This window comes from Pyxicephalus adspersus, chromosome 3 (assembly GCF_032062135.1).
Source record: "Pyxicephalus adspersus chromosome 3, UCB_Pads_2.0, whole genome shotgun sequence".
Taxonomy (NCBI): Eukaryota; Metazoa; Chordata; class Amphibia; order Anura; family Pyxicephalidae; genus Pyxicephalus; species Pyxicephalus adspersus.
The window spans coordinates 89123570-89135136 of NC_092860.1; the positions used below are offsets into that span (position 1 = coordinate 89123570).

The 11567-nt window shown below is 37.0% G+C and overlaps 1 long non-coding RNA gene across 1 annotated transcript in view; it reads left to right on the forward strand.

The window, feature by feature from the left end:
• Positions 1-11567, forward strand: part of LOC140326746 (uncharacterized) — a 298797-nt gene that overhangs the window by 89255 nt on the left and 197975 nt on the right. The gene's annotated exons all lie outside the window — the stretch shown is intronic.

Sequence of the window (11567 nt, forward strand, 5' to 3'; positions counted from 1 at the left end):
TCCTGATGGGGTTTCCCCAGGCCACTATCAGGGGCAGGAAAACTTCAACAACTTTATTTGCTATTTACAAAGTTACAACTCAGCAAGCAGATAGAAAAAGGCAGACCCCTACATGTGATTCTATCATTTTTAGAACTGGGTCAGAAGGAAATAGTGTTTGAACCTAAACATATGCTACTTGTTGGGGATTAGATTGGATAGGTAATTACTGTTGTCCCCTATGTAATGTTTACATCAACAATGTCTGCAGTAGTCATCCCTGACATCTCTTCATAGTATATCTATAAATGGTTCAGAATTTAACTCACTTGCCACTTTATGGGATACATCTTGCTAGTACCAGGAAACTCTCTGCCTTGGGATGTATCCCGGCATGGATTCAACGAGGTTCTTTCTAGTATTTCTAATTGCTTTGATACATCATACATTGCCATCATACAGTTGCTGCACATTTGTCTGTTACACAACCATGATGTGAATCTCCAGGGTATTAAGATCTGGTGACTATTGTGGCCATTGAAATACGATGAACAATAAACCTTCCATGTTTAAGAAACCAGTTTGAGATGATTAGCCCTTTGTGCATTATTCTGCTGAAATTAGCCACCAGAAGATGGGAACCCTTCTGTCATGAAGAAATGGATATAGTCAGCAACAATACTAGGGGGGACTGTGCCATTTATAGAATTCCCAGTTGGTATTAAGCAACTCACACCAACCCTGCACCCTTACACCACCACTAGCCTGACACATTGATATAAAGCAGGATGAATTACCGGTATATATGGATGGGCATAGTTATGACCATCCAAAGGTTTCAGCCAAATTTGAGATTCATCAGACCAGGCAACATTTTTCTAGTCTTCTTGTGCCTAAATGTGGTGAGCTTGTGTAAATTGTAACCTTAGGTGCCTTTTCTTAGCGGACAGGAGTGGCACTTGGTGTGGTTCCGGGCTGCTGTAGCCCATCTGCTTCAAGGTTTATCCTGTTGTACATTTAAAGATGAAACAAGTGGTTATTTGAGTTATGGTTTTTATCAGCTTTAACTAGTCTGGTCACTCCCCTCTGATCTCTGGCATCAACAAGGAATTTTTGCCCAGATAACTGAGCTAACTGGATATTTTTCCTTTTTTGAACCACTTTCTGTAAACGCTTGGAATGATTGTGTGGGATAATCTCAGCAGACCAGCAGTTTCTGATCTGCCAGCCTGGCACCAACAACCATGCCGTATTCAGTCACCTAAATCAACCTTTTGGTAGGTACAGGGTGCGCTGACCAAGAAGTTGGACAGTTTTGTAAATACAATTATAGTTTTCAAATCACAAATATATTTTTTTATCACAGATAATGTCTGTTGAGATCTAGAATTATATACATCACTGTGTAGTAAAATTAGTGCAGACTTTACTTGTTTTTATTATGTATAAATTCTGTGCACAGTTTAATAATTTTAGTGTTAATTCCTTGGGTTAAAGTCTTATGAAGCCCCAGATCACTGGGAAGGGGGTTCAGCAACAGAGCCAGTGCTGCCAATCCATCATGCAGTTGGCATGACTGAATGCGGTTAGGTGCTAAATGACAAGCTTCAGGGAATCAGCAGTGACAATGCTGACAGCTAAACCCTATTCAGCGCTTTTTTATTTCCAGTGTAATGATCTGACCTGATTTAACCTCTTGACCAGATTTATATGTCTAAAACCAGTATTGTTTTTCATGAAAATTTATTTTGCAGTATATTATATTAGTTTGAGTATAATAAAGTTTAAAACACAAAATCATGTCAAAATAATAAATTAAATTTTTTTTTCTAAAAAATAAATATTATACTCATACTTTAATAATATACTGTAAAATCAATGTTCATGATAAACAATGTACTGCTTTTACATATATTAATCCACTGTATTGCATTTAATACAGTAATTTTGTATTGAATGCAATACAAAAAGATTTGAATTTTCCACCCTGCCCAGAACAAAACGTCTGTACGCACGGACATCACAAGGAACACCCGGTGACTCATCGGATGCAGAGGACGCTGGCCTAAGGAAGAAAGAGGATGCTAAGGACGATGGAGGATGCCGGCCGATCAGGTAAGCGCTTTATTTACTATTGTTTTCCATGTTTACCTACCCCGAGTGAGATTTGGGGTTACCGCTTCCAGCATCTTTTTTCTACCCCAAGTAACACTCGGGGCTACCGCTGGGGAGGTTAAAGAGCAATGCAGCATTGTTGCTACACTATCACATAATGCTGTGTTAGATGAACCTAACGGCACATTGGCGATGGTCACTAAAGTATTGTGAGGTTAAATGATGGTTTAGAAGTGAATCTTTTAAATAAAAAATCCCCTGAAGTGTAATATCGCAATTTGTTTACAGTAGATTGCAGACTTTTATAGAATTTCAAACACAGGCCACTAAGCTTGTACCAGGATTGTACCAGGATGATAGGTCAATGCAGAAAATTAAACATTAAACATTTTTTTGAACTCCTTTTGCAAGTATCATCATAGCTACTGTTAACAAATTATTTAAAACATATGAAATATATTTTTGTTTATAATTATAATTGTAATAAACATTTCTTTCTCTCTTTATAAATTAAAATAATATAAATAATAATGTAATATAAATAAAGGTATGAAATAATAATAATATTAAACATATACTATGGCTATTATTACAAACTACTGTTTTTTTCTGAAATTTGTTTTCACCATGACTTTACTAGCAATACAACTGTGTACATATCAGGGTGTAGTTCCCAAGCAGAATTAATCTGCTTGTATATATTAGGTTGATCCAGTAAGATTTGAAAAAACAGGCTGGCATCTGATTGATGCCACAGTCATCAGGAAAGCACAAGTACAGTATTTCTTTTTAAATGAAGTGCACAAAATATGAATTTACATCCATTAGCTGGTTGTGGGATTATGACATATTAGACAATGTTAAAACAAGCCCGAAATGCTTTTATTGGGATTTTCAACCCCAGGACGCCCTGGGAATAATTTATATTGTAACATAGCTATATCAGGCAAATCGAGCACTTCACTGAGCCAAATAAAAAACATAATCCTTATGGGTGGCATATGTTTAGATAAGCTGCACTAAAAGTGATGGAAACAATTAGCAGATAAGTAACCAGGTTAACCTGTCTTGCACAGCGTTATAATTATGCACACTTACAGAAAAAAATATTAAGATATTATTTAAAACTGATTTAAAAATCTAGCAAGAAGACTGCTTAGATTATTGTATATAAAAATCATTTTTAGATGTACAGTACGCCTTATTTTTCTATTTATAATTTAGAAGTAGTATCTTTTTTTATGGGTCTATTGATAACAGAGTGAATTTGACATTCAGCAACTATTTCCGGTGGAGGATCTTTGAAGTCCATGTATTGGCAGTGATAACCTCTGCACCAGAGAGTGTTGCTTAAAGTCATATTCAGTACTTTAAAAAAAAAAGTTAAAAAAAAAATTTTAAGCAGTAAATCTGACATTTGCCAAAAGATTCTCTGTTAGAGAATATTCCTCCCCCTCTAATTCAACAGGCTAAAGTAAAGCAGTAGAGAGTGCTGCTAGCAACCAGCAACCAATGGGAATAATCCCTGCTGCTTACAAATACAGCACAGCTCTGCTGGGTCTGCAAAGCACTTCCATTGGCTGCTGCTTACATTACCTGTCTTGCTGGTCAATGGGTGCATGCCAGGTATATCTGGTAAATTATCAAAATCAGGGAGCTCATCAGTGTATGGCTACTTAGGGAAGTTTGTAAGGATAGATTGCTAATGCATTAAATTATAGCTTTAGGCTGCATATTCCAAATTTCCAAATCTGCATACAATGGAAGGAAACAAAGCACATGGTATCCAAGAAGCCATATACATAGTAGCTGTGCTATGTGAAATGAAAAGGTGTCTTCCCCTTGACAGATGTTAGCCACATTTTAGATATGGGAGCCATGTCTTATTCAGAATTTCTTGGCAAGCAGTATTGATTTACTCAGGAGCTTCTTTTACTGATACCAACTTTACATCAAAGGATATAAGCAAAGATAAACATCTCAACCCCTAAATTATACACATATGGTTGTAGTAACTAAATGCAGAACTAAGAATTTGACATGTTGACATTACAAGAGGAGGGTTAAAATCTCCCCAATTTTTATAGTTGGTGAGAAAGTTATTTGTTTACTTGACTGCAATACAGCTACATAATTAAGAACATATAGATTTTGTGGTTTATTAAGCCATTGCAGAAAGCAAGATGCTTCAAGTGGCTCTGCCTGGGGGGTGGTAAACTGCTGTGTGCATGGAGTACAGGTACCGAGAGGTGGGAGATTATCTGCCTCCTTTTACCTCCAAAACATTTCTTGATTAGTAAGCTTCTCATCGTAGTGATGTGCCAGTGTGTGTTGGGTCGGGGCATCATGTCCAGCTTTAGCATTACCCAGACATGGCAAAGCTTTGCCTTTTAGAAAGGTCTGACATTCATCTATAATTGAGAGTTTAGGATATTCTCAGATTTAGGTATTAATTCAAATTTAGGTATAATTTAAAATGGTAGTATAAAGGAAATATAGTAATTTATTTGCACATTATTTTTTTATGGTCCTCTAAATATGAGCATGGCTTAGGGGGATTTTTGCCTACAAACATACTATAGGCTAGATAGTTCCCTCTTCCCTATGTGCAATAGATGGGAGGTATTAGCTTGGTACATACACCCAGCATAGCCAGTATTGTATATGCTGGGCCCAGGGCATGTGTGTTTTTCCAAAATTACATATGAATACCACAGGTTGTGAAAAATGCTTGATCCTGGGCAATGTATGTGAAAAAAGCCGAGATCTGATTATTACTTTATTAATAATATCCTTGATCCTTTAAAGTGGATGGAAAAGTAAAAAAAAAAAAGATGTCCATTGTATAAGAAACATTTGGAAATGTTATTCTTCCTAAGCAATATCTTTGCTTTTTTTTACTTTTTGTCAGCACACCTCCTGGTATGTGACAACAGACATATACCTAAATCTTCAGTGTGAGATCTTGCTGCATGTGACTGTTAGCCTCAGGAAATTTGGAGTGAGATTTGATATTGTTACCATAATACTACTCATTGTACTTCCCCCTGTACATGAGGACAGAAGTTTTTCATTTACCATGAAGGCCTCACCCACACAAGGACACAGTGCAAAACAAGGCATGACCAGATAGTAATGACAAGGAGATCTGTTGCAAGAGAGCCTTTAGTTCATACTGGCCATTTCCTTTTTCCTCGGCATGCCTCATTTTTGGAGCTTAAGTTCCAAATTGACTTCCTCTGTATACCAGCAAAGATTTTAGATGTTTTTCACAATCTATGTATAATGCAATTTTCTTTTCCAGAACATAATAGTGCCCTGAACAAATACTAATTCTGATTAGCACAAACCAAGTATATTTATCTTTCCTCCAAAATTGGCCCGGTGGGGATGCCTGAAAACATTTGAAGATATGAGTAATAGATCTACATACCACTAATGTCTATGGGCATTATGTATGACATTTCTGTATTGCAGAGAATTTGTTTGCTGAACCTATTTGCACACAGAAAGGAGTGGCAGCTTTAATGTACTTTATTGTTTTGATGAGAGAGCTAAGAGTTGCAGTGTCATCATTACAGTCATCATTTACTGCCAAGTAGATAAACCTTTTTATTGTTGTATATTCTTATATAAAATTAGTAATTCAGTGGAGGCCTTTTTGGCAACAAACTGAATAAACAAAGTGAAGCCTCCGGTAACCGTGGGATGTTTGGCATGTTAAACCTTGTGGCCGTCATGAGAATGCATAAAACACACCCACACTAATATAAACGATATAAACTCAACCATTCTTTGAAGGGTCATTCGTATATTACCTATTAATGATGACAATACAATACAATATATTTAACATATGTAACTCTGACACTAAAGTAGGAAAATGAAATGTAAACACTCATATTTCCAGATGCTGCCCGAAAACTAAATAAAAAGTTTCAAGAGTTTTGGATTCCTGAGCTCTGCTTTGCTCAGTGGTAAATTTGCCAGTATACAGGAGGACAAGAAGAACCAGAGAGCAGGGGACCAGAATAGACACTTTTAATGGTGTCTATCTTTTCTAAAGAATTTTCAGCTGGCTGTTTCTGGTTTGAAGGGGGGCAGGGTTGGGTGTATGACTCCCAGGGGATAAGGAGCTGTAACACTACAATATAATAAAAGCACCCAAAGCGTTTAAAACAAATATAGGGAGGTCAAATTTACTTCCTCTTACAGCTCATTGCACGACTAGATTGCAGTACAATATATATTAATTTAATATATTTTGCTGAACACGAGCTTCATCAGATAAACATCTGTACTGTAACACAATATTAATATTGTTTTGTACTGCCTTGTAGTCTCACCAAGGGCTGTTTCTTCTAACGGGAGGTAAATGTGACATCCTCTTGGTTTTTACCCTTAAATTATTTCATCTTTTTCGTCAACCTCTTCCAAATTGTAGTATTGCAGGTACAGTTGTGAGTGAAGACTAGGTTTAAAGTGGATTTACTGTAAAAAATGTGTAAATACTAACATTTCTGTAGATTTCATCTAAGGCTAGGAAAGAATATTGCCCGTGGCCCAGAAAATCTGTCACTCTCAGAGTGGTGCTTGGTAAAGAACATTTGACAGTCTGTGCATGATTGGCGTGGATTTACAATATTGGACATTGTGATTAAAGATGGATTTAATCCTAGAGAAATTAATTAAATTAATTTTGAAATACAAATCAATATGTGTTATGTTTTCATGTATTTTTTTGTGTGCCTATGTGCTTTCTTTTAGGTATTTTATTTAATTCTTTCTGGGAAGGAGTATGGGGTCTCTTTTTTACCCTTGGCCAGGTATCTGGCACACCCCATTACTTCCATATTCCAAATAAGACCACCCAGCAAATCCTCACAATTATTTGGAGAACAGGTTCAGGGGATGAGGTCCTCTCCTTCAGCCATGTTCCCCCCATTGCTGGAGGAAGGCAGATGTATGGCCTTGAAAGAAGAGGGTGCTTCACAATCCTTTACAGGACAGTCAGCAAATGTTAGGGCTATGCCCCCTGGCAGGTGATGCAGGATTACTTGGGACATGGAGTCTAAGTGTCTGCTGGTTTTCACTAGCGGACACCAGACTACTTTGCTGCAGGGGGAACACCAGGTCGTGGCCCCCAGGCTCTCTCCACCAGGGCCGTGCGGAACAGAAGGCTTTGGTATGGGGGCAGCCAAGATCAGGTAGGATGACAACAAGAGGCAAGGTCCAAACAGACTGAGGTCAGGGCAGGTGGCTGGAAAATTTCCGCTTTAACACTCTAAAACTACTTTAAATGTTAATTGATTTTTAAAGAGTAATATTGCTGCTATCATGCATTTTAATATGCTTTTAAATTTGTGTTTAGAAAAATTAGCAACTCCATGTCTGCCATGTGTAATGAGTTTGAGAAGGTTTGAGAAGGCAGCTGGGTAAACAAGGCATTGGGTCATTATTTTGTCCCTGTCTGGTGTCATTTGTACTTTTTATGAGAACCCCAGACTTGAGAGCGCAAACCACCAATGAAAAATAGTTCCTAACCAGAAGAACAATAACTGCTTGTCCACAGGTGGTTTATACAAACACAACTCACTGGCAGCCTAAGAAATGATTCTAATCTAGTGCCCACTTAGGAGTCTACCATCCTTACATTGTAAGCTACATGTCTTTAGTAGCTGGCACTCCCCCAGCTGAATAATGTTTTACCATTCTAATCTTTGTTTTCGTTATAAAATTAAAGCACACCTGCACATCCAACTAAGATTTTACTTTCATGCAGCATTATGATCTTGATACCCCTAGAAAAAAAACCAACCCTTAATGCTTTGCTGCAACTTTCTGGGTCAGCATCCCCCTCCTATTCAACAACAATAAACCATTGAAAAAAATGATCCAGGAAGATAATGTGTAGTTATGTGTTAATGTGTTAATATATGCCATGCACAATCAGAATCCTAAACAGCTATGCTATTTCTGCTATACTTGCACTTAAGTATGAATTGGATAACAACTGGAAATTGAGAACAACTTATTTGGTAGCATATGGGAAAAAGATCGCCTCATTATATAGAGTTAAACAAACTTCTTTCATTCTAGCCTTTTTTTAAGTACAGAGCTACAAGCTACAAGACTGTTCATGCCTATGCATACATATATGCACATGGCAACAAAGGAATATTAAGTCATATTCAGACTTAAGCAATACACTACTTCAATTAGCTGATGGATTCAAGTGAACTGGATGTATAGGAAAGTGAAAAGTAAATTGTGGTAGATTCCATAACTATATAATCCAAATAAGTGGCCACTGTGGTTGGAGTAGACGTGAACTGATCAATAGTTTTGACACTCAGCAATTCTGTGTGTGTTTGTGGGAGGCCTTAAAAAGTTTCCAAAGGATGTGGATCGAAATGCATTTATACATTTTGGTAATTTTTTACACTCAGTGGATTTTATAAAGTCATTTGAACTTTCAATGAAGAAGATCAGCACATTTTAGAGGCATGGTGATAAATCCTTTCCAGTCCTTTAGTTAAGAAGTGTAGAGTGGGACAGCCATACAAATCAGCAACTGTACAAGCAAATCCAGCGTTAGAAACAAAACTCGAAGATCTTTTAGAAAGTACACACAATGATTTTTACTTCTTACTATTTCCTAGTTTATTCTTATTTTTTTAATTAGAACCAGCACACAGATGAAGGCTTATCAAAGCTTTTAAAACTTGTATGCATGCTGCCATGAGCAGCAAAAATCACTTTTCCATTTCTGTCATGTAAACATCTAGAATGTTTTTGTTGGCCTTTAGTAGTGGGACTGAAATAAAAGCTGGATTATTTCATATCAACATACTGCTATGGACGTACATTGTGCTGAATGCCAACATGGCTTGGAGGACTGCTCATGCTTCTAATTACATTGGCACATGTTGTATTTTTCATTTTTTTCTTCTGCAATGAGAACAAAAATAAACATGAACACACATTTTCTTTAGTAAACAAGAGTCTATATTGCAACTGTATAAAGCAGTGGGGTTGATTTGCTTAAGATGCAGATTATCTTCATTTCACAGAGTGAATTTTCCCTTTGCTTGTTTGTGAAAATACTCAATCACTAACAAAGAATACCATACACAATACACAAAAGAAAAAAAAACATTTGGGCTTGGACAAGGTTTGCTCATTAAAGTCAGCAGAGCTTCACCTCATTTATTAGGTCAAACTAAACATTGCTTTGAATGTTCCATTTCCCAGCTTCTGAGTCTGGGGCAGGACTTTTAAGAGGAAATAGTTTGGATGGTCAACTCACCAGATTGTTTGTGGCACAAACAAAGCAAATAGACCCATTGGCCCTGATTTATCAAGTGCGCGTATATATGCACCGATATAGGAGGCATATTTCTGTGAGCTGGAGCCGAATGCTAGTACACTCGCCTTCACTTACCAGCCGGATTCCTGCCTTGATAAATGAGCAATGGGGTTGAGAATCCGCCAATTAAGGCGATTAGTTTCCAGCTGCACGATTAAGGAGGGTCTGTTAACCTCTGTCAATGGTGAGGTCATAGCAATTAATTAGCGCACACCTGCTCTCTGTTCTGTGCACATCTACAGTCCATTACAGGTCAATTTGAATCTTTAATGCTTTATCTTCTTTTGGGTAAGTACTACATTTTTATGTTACATTATACTTCAGAAAATTGATTCATTTATTGTTACATTTGTTTCACCGTTTTGATACTTTTTGGTTTTCTTTGCAACACTGCAAACTAATTTAGATCAAGCTGTATATATACTAATTAACACTTTATAATATGTCATCACACAATAGTATGAGTGTAAAAATAATGTGACCACGCACTTGTGATTTGATTCAAGTTTAATATTAGTTTGGTTTGATAGAAATCAAATATTTGAAAAAATGATTGTTGCCAAAGATGGTAAAATACATGTATAAAGGAACATTTAGTGATTTCACTTGTGTGTATATGTCAAAATACATTTTCATATTTACTATTTTAACTGGCCTTGCTTGTGTTTTTTTTGCTCGTCACATATTATTTTTTGAATGTATTATGTACATATTCCTTTTATGACTTAATTGTCATGGTTTTTATTGCTTTGTTTTGTTTTTTTTTTTATTTTCTTAGTCTGACATTTGCACTCATGTTTATTTGTCCCCACACAACTCCTGTGTTCATTCGTAGTAGTGTTATCGGTTTGTTGTCACTGTGCTGTGCTGCCTGATCTCAGCACTATTGCATACAAACACACTTCCACTTGTTGCATGCATGAGTTGCATAATCTCATTCTAACACACCTGATGGTGATGAAAGGAGGTCCAGGTTGCCAAGCACAACATCAAAGCTCATTGATTGCCAAGCTCACAAGCAGGGTCTCGCACTCTTAGAAATTAACAGATGTTTTATTGTTGCTTAACTTAATGCTGATAAATAGTGGAGTGTATGCATCATTTAGGTGTTTACATAAAACAAAGAGTACTAGAATCTAAAACTTCCATGGAGAAATCCACTTTGTGCCAAACATATGTTCTTGCTCTTCCAGCCTTTCAGGGTGTTTCTGCAGGTTTGAATGGCATTTTAGATCCTGGCCCAATATATATATTGACTTACTCACCTCAGCTTGGTAGTGGAAGCTCATTAAGGTGGATTCCTGCTTTAACCAGAAGCAATATCATCCATAAATGTTGCTTGGAGCCAAGCCTATGACATCAGAAATCATAGGAAGAAATAGGCAATCGCTTCAATTTGAAGCATGTAAAGCAATATGCCCAAAAAATACGCTTTGCCTATTTCTTCCTATCATTTCTCTTTTATATGTATATACAACAATGCGCAAAAATTAACATGCAATTGGGCGTGCACAGTCCGTGAAATTTGGCTGTTTGTTTTCTTTTCAATTTAACATTCCATAGTCATTTATTGATCCGATACTTTAGATTTGTACACCAGTAAACAGCTTTATTCAAGAAAAAACAAAAAAAAAAAAGTAGAGGAGGATTTAAATTTAAAGGATTTTATTTAATGTGTATGTGTTTAGTGCAACTTTTCAACTTTTTATTTGTACAGGTTATCCCACACTGACAGGATGATTCCCACGCCTGCATTCATTCATAAGCACAGCCCTGGGACTACTGACAGTGTGGGATCCCCAGGCGCTCAGGGTTACATGAGGACAAGTCACCCAATTTAGCTCTAGTGCTCCGTGATTGGCTGAGCAAAGGGGATACCTGATGATGCTTGAGCTGTCATCAGGGTTTCACCTGTTAATCCATTCATCACTAGAGCTGAATGGGGAGACTTGTCCTCATGGAACCCCGAGCGCCTGGGGATCCAGCAGCCGAATTAATTGTGAGGTGTTCAAAGACATGCTGTCTGCTCAAATCCAGCTAAATGCAGTCACATTGATTGAGAGGCATTTCATAATACAGATGGACAATGACCCAAAACATACAG